General features: G+C 43.7%; 1 long non-coding RNA gene across 2 annotated transcripts; it reads right to left on the reverse strand.

The window, feature by feature from the left end:
• Positions 1 to 1,607: 1,607 nt before the first annotated feature.
• Positions 1,608 to 7,480, reverse strand: LOC125748509 (uncharacterized). Of its 2 annotated transcripts, XR_007399573.1 has the most exons (4): positions 7,374 to 7,480; positions 2,554 to 6,533; positions 2,343 to 2,446; positions 1,608 to 1,672 (listed from the first exon to the last, which is right to left on the reverse strand). It is a non-coding gene; the product is annotated as an uncharacterized LOC125748509 (long non-coding RNA). The 2 variants fall into 2 exon arrangements; XR_007399572.1 differs by having other exon boundaries at positions 2,343 to 6,533.
• Positions 7,481 to 9,847: the final 2,367 nt, after the last annotated feature.

Here is a 9,847-nt window from a genome sequence, read left to right on the forward strand (position 1 = left end):
GACCCTCCCATTTCCTCCCAAGCGTGACACAATGAGCCACGCCTCTTACTCATTGTCTTACTTCTTACCTACCTCCTTAAACTCTTGCTTCCAGTCCTGCCTTCCCCAATCCAGTCACTGACATTGAACCCTCTTGTCAGTCTGTACCTTCCCTTGTTCCACTTCTCCTGTTATTGATCCCTCATGGTCCTGTTTATTTCAAGTGTCTGTTTCTTTTGAGTTCAATGAACCCCCTTTTGGTTCGCTATTACGCCTGCCCTCTAGTCCTTCACCCCACAGGTTATGACACCTATGTGTGTAGTAAGCTATAGTACACTATCTAGGTTTGTATACATGCACTTTATGATGTTCTGACAATGGAGAAATTGTCTAATGCCACATTTGTCATTAAATGATACATTATTGTACTGATTCCAGTAAGTGAAAATACACTGTACATGCATTATTTCGACTTCATACAGGCTGTGTATCATTCCTGATTTACTTTTTTTTTTTCAATTTTTTTTCCCATACAAATTAATGATAATTCCTTCATTTATGCCATTGTAGCTCTATTTTCATAAAACAGGGGTCACTTGTATATCCAACTGTTAAAGAGTTCTGTTTAACTCATGCATTGAGCACTATGTTCAATTGTCAAACCAGTATGTTCAGCTTTTGTGTTAAACTGTAATTTAAACAAAGCAATTTTTTTTAAAAAACTGCCTTTTACACTTGGGATACAAAATTAACTGCATAGAAGGAGCAGCTCGTTAAGGCGAAAAAATAAGTTTTTCAATGTGGGATGAGGATAATTGGGTAGTTACTGTATCCTATTGTAAAAAGAAGAAGCTTTTTTTTAACAGTCAGCTATCACAATAGTATCTCCTCTGCTCTGTCTCTTGTGTGCAGTCCGGGTCACGGTGTTTGTAGTGACTAGTGAACTTTTCTCTCATTCACAGCATTCACATCTTAGAGTAATTAGCAGGACGGGCCGTCTCTGCTTCATAGTGCTTATTGCCGATAGCATAATTTCATACCCGATCCATTAATTTCTCAGTGTGACACTGTGACTGCAGGACTTTCATTATGAAGTTGAAAGCTCAAATATTAAGCTGGTATCTCTTTCCCTGAGCATGCTCTGCGTAGACAGAGCTCTCTTTTGATGAAATTCTCAAATGTCAACCCTTGTACTACATCTTTTTTGTATGTTTTTTCTTCTGAAAAGAAACTTTACTGACCCCTTTTTCTTATTGATTTTGTGCGATTTTTAGACATTAACAATAATTTGGCATAATTTCTTGCATTTTGTTTGCCTTCCCATCGACCTTCTTCTTGTCAGTACAAATAGCTGCGATTTGATGCTGTAGCAGATGACACGGGTCCCCCGATTCTAAACTAACCCCCAACCCCCCCGCCACAGTACACAAGGGGAAGAGGGCTTGCCTCTCATTCCTGCAGAGTAATATATCTTGTTTTGCGATGAGTTGTTATTCATGACTCCCATTGCAGCTGAACTACTACATGCACCCTTTGATCTTGGCATAGATGGCAGGAGAGACCCACACAAGAGTGCCAGGTCACTGTTAAGCAATGCCTGCCCACATATGGACTGCGGCATCATCCACTTACTTTTCTCTGACCTCTATGTGGTGCTTGTTTTTCCTGTTTTCCCTTTGTTTAGCATCTTGCTCTGCCAAAAACAACATGATGGAGGGCTGGGTAAAGACAGTGTGTTTGCATTTAAATTTGCATGCTTGTGTGTGTGTGCACAGGGTGTTTGTCCTGCTGCACACCTCACTCTATGCACGCACCGCTGACAGAAACAGGCCATCGCTCCTCGCATCGTTATCTTCTGGCACAGAATTGGGAATCACCTTCATGTCAGAAGGTCACAAGAATATCCTAATCTGACATCATCCTCAAACTGAAAATGAAACCCGTTATGTTGTAAAAGGAAGTAGGACCAGAACCAAGCAAATGTTTCCCTACTGACCTTCTCTCCTTTGAATATCTGGGTGAAACCCATGGTCACAATATAAAAAAATCAGTCAAAGGGTTATATTTCAAAAGAAGTTATCCAGGTCTGGGCTTTGGTTCCACACAGTACTGATTGATGAATGTAACACTATGCAATTATGCTGGGAGTATTAATGATTCTGTTTATCACTGCCCCCAGATAATTGCCATATTGGTGAGTGATTTAACTTTTCAATGCTATGGAGCTAGAGAATGAGGGGAGTTGTTTTCTTAACTTGCTGAAATGACCCACATGACAGATTGGGACCTGTGAGACGTGGAGAATGTCATCACAGAACCCAAAAAATGACTTATGTTGCTATGGTGAAAAGTCAGGACTTTACCTCCTGGTGGAGTTGGTCTTGGGTTGAAGTGGAACACGGCATGATGGGAAGGCGGTGAGCATCTATAGACGAAATACTTCCTGGATTCTTCTGTTTAAACACGTCTGAAAGTCGAGGTGTAAACAATCCAATTAACACCTCATTGATGGTGAATTTTCTAGTATTTAATGATAAACCTATATAGTTGACAAAGTTGGTGTTAAGAACTTACAACTTGCCCGGCCTCCACTTTCGGGTTTTCACACCAATGCCGATGCCTGTCACACCTCCCTCCCCCAAAATAATGTGATAGTTACATGCATTGCCTCAATCAGCCCATCATCTGCTCCCACAGGACCATCGAATAGCAATGTTCTGACATCCCGAGGTGGCTGTCAGCCGGACGATAACATGCATCACACATCAACAACACGAGGTAGCTAACACGAGGCAGCTATCAAAGCTGTCGCACATCAATTAGTGAAATACTTAAGAGCTCGGCTGACGATCTATTTCGTGTTAATCTGTCAGTCAGACTTATTTCATCATCACATACCACGGGAATGCCTATGTTCCACAAAAATGTCAAATTAAGTGAATCAGGAAAGCAAGTCAGATTAAACATGCTGGATATAAAGGCTGCGTAATAGTAATTGACAACTGTAATTGACTTCATTTTAACTTGAGATGACTCGTAATTGTGATGTCGCTTTTGAGCAGTAGATCTGGCCACAATTCTGGAGACGTTTCCAGGGAAACCATGTTGTTATGGCCCTTGTTCTGCCAGGATGCTTACGAGCCCTGGCCTGGTTTGCCCTTCGTTCATCACAAGGTAACCGTGTGCTCCCTCAGTTTCAGTCTAGCCTACAGGGAGGTTCTGTTCACTTCCTGTTCAGAGTGGAAGTGGTGAGGTATGGGATACCAATAGACAAACTCTCTGTAGGTTTGGGTATTTGTGGGATTGGCATTTTGTATGAGAACTACAAGTCTAGCAAAGTTTATTGTGCAGCCTAAGCGAAAAGGGCTGTTGGGAACTCAGTGGGCGAAGTCATGCGCAACTTCTGTTCATCGGGTAGCTTGGAGGATAGACTGCATTCCTGTCGTTAATCAGCAGAAGAATCGGACTGGCGGCGTGATGGGGGCACCGTCTGCCCCAGGCGAGGATCCCTGCCCAGGTGACGATCCCATGAGCCAAAACCACATGGGCACACTGCAATCGTCAATGCCGAGCCTCATCTCCAGCACAGACACTGCCATGTTCTCCTACGTTTATTAATCCTGCTGAAGACACATGAAATAAGGCACACTCACGGTCATGGCGGGAGCTGACAGGGTGGTAACACGGGCCCTCATAGCGGCTTGTGTCTGCAGTAAAGCAGTGGACTGATGATGGGTTGCCAGGGGAACCTGCAGCCCCCCCAGTGGTGTTCACCTTGGGTTCTCATTATCACACAAGCAGCACCGATCAGTCTGCTTAGCTCTGTCTGACTGCAGACTGAGGACCAACTTCAAATTAGTGATGGGAGCCTTTGCATACAGGCCAAGTCTGGCCCAGGTGTCTTGGATTACATCACTGATTCATGTTGATAGTGACTGACAAGCCATGCTAAATCTCACCGACCAATGGTTTTGCTGCTTCACTTCAACCATGCCTACTTCAGCACACATTACACATGGCCTGAAATTAAAATGGAGGTGAACAACCTTTCAATAAAACTCTATAAAAAATTTAATCCGTAATAGCCTTTGGCCTGGAGGCTGTAGGCCCAAAGGAGACCACCTTTTATTAAATGGTTGCTTGACTTGTAGGGCATGCAGGCAAATGCTGTATGCTGTTCCCCATACGAAGCCAAATTACTTTCAGGCTAGGTTTAAATATTGTAAACGGATCCAAATGTTCTTCACCCTGGAAGTGGAGTTAGCTTAAAATGTAGTAAGAATGTAGATATTTTATTTATATATATATAGCTAACGTGACCATCATTCCTGCTGCTGCAATGCTTGCGTGAGGTCTCCAGCCTCCTGCTTCTTCTCCAGCACGGTTCAGCATGACACAGTCTGGTGGCGAAGTCGAGCACATTTCTGTCAGTTTGAAATTGCGTGGTGCACCAGTCCAGGAGTTTTTGAACGATGGGCATTTGGGAGTTTCATCATGGCCTGGAATCCCATCCGGGATCCCATCGTCCCTTGCTTTCTCATGGCGAGTCACGTCTGTGGGCGAACCAGTGACCGAAGGAATTGCATCTGCCTATTTCATATCTTGTTGGGCGAGCTGTAATGAGGTCGCACCAGCATGTCCGTCAGGTGGCCAAAAAAAATCCACTTGTAGATGCTCCTCAGTGGACACCGACAAGTTCCTGGGGCCTCCGGATGGGTGACACAAAGGTTTCTCCCCAGTGGGTGAAGGTATGAAAGCTAAACTCATAGGGCAACACATACGATTGTAAAAATTGTAAGATGTTTACATATCCCATATTCCATATCCCATTTCCCATATTCCATTTCCCATATGCTATATCCCATATTCCATATCCCATATTCTATATCCTATATTCCATATCCCATATTACATATCCCATATTCCATTTCCCATATGCTATATCCTATATTCCATATCCCATATTCCATACCCAATATCCCATATTCCATATCCCATATCCCATATTCCATATCCCATATTCCTTTCCTTATCTGATAAATGCTTGATTTATTAATATGTATTTATGCACTACTTGTACTCACAACTACAAATGCAACTTTATGAGAATAATTATAAGTACCCATGAGTATGATGGGATTTTTTTGCCTTTACATCAGTGTGTGACACTCTTTATCATAATAAGATAGCGGGCCTAAAGTAGCACTTTTGTAACTAGAAGAACAGCAAGCTGAACCTTGTTTACCATGTGCTGGACCCTCATGAAGTGCTCCTCTGCCTCGTCTGGATTCTGTATCTGTAACGGGTCTACCTGGGGGGGGAGCTGAGCACCTGCCACTTTTACCCGGAAGATTGGAAATGGACCCTGTGATGGTTTAAGCGCCCCTTTTAAAAAAACAATGATATTGAAAAATCTATTATGGAGAACCAGCATTTTTTGCCTCCCCTGACCAACTCCCCCCCTCCCAAATCGTGAAAATGTACCAGTCAGTACCCAATGTGTGCATGTCATTGAACAAGTCAACATGGAAGTCCAGAGACAATAGAAGATGCTGAGAGCTGAAAGATGCACCCTAGACTGTATCAGCCTCAGCCACTGCGGAAACCTTTCGTTCTCAGAACTTGCTTCTAAACAGAGGTGGTCCCTCAAACAAATTGATGTATACCAGGCACGTAAAATCAGCAGCGTTCTTACTGACAACAATGTCTCTGCAGGGACGTCACAGGCAGAGAGACCCCAAAATGTCTCCTTCAGGAGCTCATCTGCAAATGATCAGCGGGGTGGAGGAAAAAATGAAAAAGACCAAACAGGACGTCAGTCTGTTTGCTCCATCCAGCATGGCTGCCGAAGCCGTCTCATGTTGGTGAGTCGACCGCATACAGCCTCCCAATGTGAGCCAGATGGAAATGTCGAGAAAAATTCACCCTCCCTTGATGGGACTGAGCTGAAGCATTGGTGCTCAGAAGGACAACCGGAAAGTGTTCAAGATTTGACATTTCTTTTGCTTCATACGTTTAAATACACAACTGTGTCTCCAGACATTAAACATTCACAACACACAAAATATTACGGTTACGGGTCTTTATGTAGAAACGGGAAAATGATTTATGTTGGTGCTGCAGTTGAGTAAAATGAGATGCGTGTCATCTGGCTCTCAGAGACGCTCGCTGCTATCGACAGATCAGCAAGCCTGGCGATTACATGCCTCAGTGAGCTTCTCAGAAAACGCATTTCACGTGGAGCCCCGGAAATATGCAAATGGTCTTGCGGAAAGCCAATTAACTGAGCCATCTCCCTAAGTCGAGTGTTCTCCAATGATCTGGGGTGGGAGGGGGAATTCAGGGTCTATGCCGAGCTAAGGATGACCCCAACTACATGCAGTCAGCACAGCTCACCGGAGAAAAGCGCTTTGATTCCAGCTTGTACCGAAAGCGCAATGGGCACGCTCCTGGCTGGGGAGACGTACTGCCGGAGAGGCTGAGGGACTCCAGGACATTTTATCAGGATGTTTTTAAAGGAGAGCTGAAGGGGAGGAGGGGAGGGGGAAGATTAACTGAAAGATAAAAAAAAAGATTAGAAAAATGCAGGAAGGCAAATTCTTGCTGTGGACTTTAAAATGCCTGCATTTACACTGCAGTAAAATAGCAGCCGATCCGGTTTTATATTTTATGTGTATTTCATTTATTGGGCTTTAAGAACCTTGTGGCATAATAATCTGTCTCACAACTGCCAAATAAAAATTTGAATGATGACATTTAATTTTTTTGTGTTGACATTTGGCATGACATTTGATGACACTGACTTATTAGTGTCCTTTCGCGAAAGATCTTAGCCAAACAAGATCTCTCTCTCTCTCTCTCTCTCTCTCTCTCTCTACTCCTTGGTCTGTTTTTTCACAAACTGCCCCCTTTTTAATCACTAAATGGAAGGAGCTTGTTAAGTTTAATATCTGCAGCACATACGCACGAACTCACCCAAAATTTTAAGCAGATTCTTAAAAGCATATCTAAACATCTAATTATATGTGTTTCACTTCACTGCCCATTAGGGTCCTATTTGCATGATTTTGCAGTGCAGTGAGACTTCAGAATAACTGAAAAATAACATTCTGCTAAGGGCTTGTACGACTTACCAAGATTAGTGCTCTTTTCGACAAATGAAAACTAATGCTAGTACTAGCTGAGAACTGACCGGTTACATCTACACACATACAGCCGTACTTTAAACTGGAACTGCATTGCATGCCATGCAAAATTCGCCTGTAGCTGACGGCAGAAGACCCGGGTCTCTCAACAAGGTTAAACACGGGTCAGTCACTTCTGCTCCGTGCGGGAGACGAGGTTTGTCGGCACAGCCCCACCCCCCCCGCCCGTGAGCGCAGAGGCCAACTTACCCCTGGCTTGCGAATCCACTGCAGAGGAGGCCTGTGGGTCACATAAGTGTTAAAAAGCTGCGGGCCTGACCGAAATTCGCATCGGGGGAGGCGCCCCGTGGTTGAACTTCCCGGCAATGGCATCGGAATCTCTACATCAGGCTAATTATATGACTACACTGTGCAAATTGTTTAAAGAGAAACCAAACATTTCTGAAGAGCGTCTGCGAAGGACCTTACTTGTGCCTTTTGGTGGCCAGGGACGGAGCCATGCCAGTCACCGGTCGCCCGGATTAGACGGAGCTCTGGGGCCCTGGCAGGCCAGCCCTCCTGTCATGTTCAGAGACAGATTGGGCTGCAGAAAGTCAGCAGCCGAGCCAGAAAGCATGGAGGGTGGGCTGGGCAAAGAATTGCTGCCTGTATAACTGATTCGAGTAGCTGACTGAGGGTCTTTTAATTGTACTGCTATGGTTTATGCGCACATTATGACTCCCACTGAGAGCAGGACGACAAATAAGCCCCCCCACCAACGCCCACAGTGGCTGAGGTTATTTTCACCCCAACAGCAGGTACCAATTTTTTTTCACCGCGCAATTTAAGCACACAATTAACATTCTGGCTGTGAACTATAGTAGATTTAACCTCAATTACTTGACTTTGATTCAACCAGCATAGAGCTGCAAAGAGTTAACAGTTTGCAGGACTGTGGTGATATAAGGAACAAGGAATTCCACCACGTAAATGAAGCACAAACTCGTTTCAAGGGCTCGACCCAGTGGCCGAATTATTGAGGTTCAGACTGTCTGAAGGCTGAATGTAAGGAAGACCACTTGTGTACGATCCGGCCCAGGAGCAATTTGGCCTATTCCTGGATTGTCCTTTGCTTAATAAAACATGGACACCCATCTGGTGAAGATTGTTTCTGAAGTCGCTACATGATGTACGGAATCCAAATAACCTTGTCATAGACCTTGTGAGGGGTGCCAGAGGTTTTCAGAAGGACAATTGTAGCATTTTGTAGGATCCACACAGTCGAACCCTGACCACAGAGGGTTATCGAGTGCTAAAGGTTGAGCTAACCCCACCCTTCACAGTTTGGTAATAATGTGGAAAAAAATATATATGTATATTAAAAAGGAGAAGCCTCCAAAGAGGATTCCAGGATCTCTCTGCATCTAAGTTGATTATTTATAGAAGTGGCGAGAAGGTGTTTCTGCCAGGAAGCTGAGGCAATCTATGACAGCATCTGCTCCTCAGACCTGAAGCATGTTTACAGCGCAGGAGATGTAAGGAGAGCCAAGCGCAGTGCCTGGCTCCCCAGCGACATCGCTGCCCTTTTTTCCCAGCAAACACTTTGCCTATTTTTTGCCCACCCCAAGCTCTCAGCCATTTCATTTGTTTCCATCCAAGTTACCGGATTATCCACTCAGAGTCCCAGATTTTGTGAGTGTCACTTATGGAAATAGTTTTGTTTACGCTGTGTGTGAAATTCGCCTACTGTTTAATGCCATTTAATATGTCATAAGATGTCACAGTGTTACAAGGAGCTTTAGCTGTTCTCAGTTCTCCAATCGTTCTTGTCCCGCTTGCTCTTAAAAACATATTGATGTGTAATATTCTGTAGAATGAATACGGTTAATTATTGACTTGCTGTGAAATTCGAGCTTTGCTACTTGCCAGCTGGGAGGCATGGTACCACAGTGGTTAGTGCTGTTGCCTTACACCTCTAGGACCAGGGATTGAATCTCCACCCCAACTCTACCTGCATGCTGTCCCCGTGTCATCATGGGGTTTCCGCTGGGTTTCCCAGTTCCCACAATCTAAAAACACACTAGCCTTGCACCTGTTGCTTCCAGAATACTCTCCCAACCCTCCATAATTCAGGTGGATACAGAAAACCAATGGATATTTGCTAGCTGTTAACAAGATGTATGTGTCAGATGAATTTATAAGCAGGGATTGAAATAATTGGCATGCAAGTATGCATTCACCTTTAAAAGCGATGCATGCGGCAATTGATAAATATAACAGTGCAAATACATACATATTTTGCATTTTAACCTCATATATATCACAAATGAAGTACGAGTTAGCATATAAAGGTTCAAATGCATGACACATTTTTGTCATATCGACGCAAATGCACATTAAATATGCACACACTCGCGCTGTTACAACAATCGATTGCCGTGCGATTCGCTTGTAAATGTGAATACGTACTTGCTTACCAGTTATGTCAATCCCTGTTTATACGGTACTTAATACTAATGATGCATATTCCTATACATTTTGATATCAGTCACGCTGCAAGAGTTAGTGAAGACTTGTAAAGACCTGGATCAATATTAATATTAATAATATTAATATTGCATCAGGCACTTCCAAACACCCTGTATAATTGATTCATTTAAAGTGTGATATCAACTACTGAGACCGGGAAGCTACAGATATCCTTCATAATTCAAGGAGAATGTTTTAAACTTTCATGGCAGGAG

The sequence above is a fragment of the Brienomyrus brachyistius genome, chromosome 1 (assembly GCF_023856365.1).
Source record: "Brienomyrus brachyistius isolate T26 chromosome 1, BBRACH_0.4, whole genome shotgun sequence".
NCBI lineage: Eukaryota > Metazoa > Chordata > Actinopteri > Osteoglossiformes > Mormyridae > Brienomyrus > Brienomyrus brachyistius.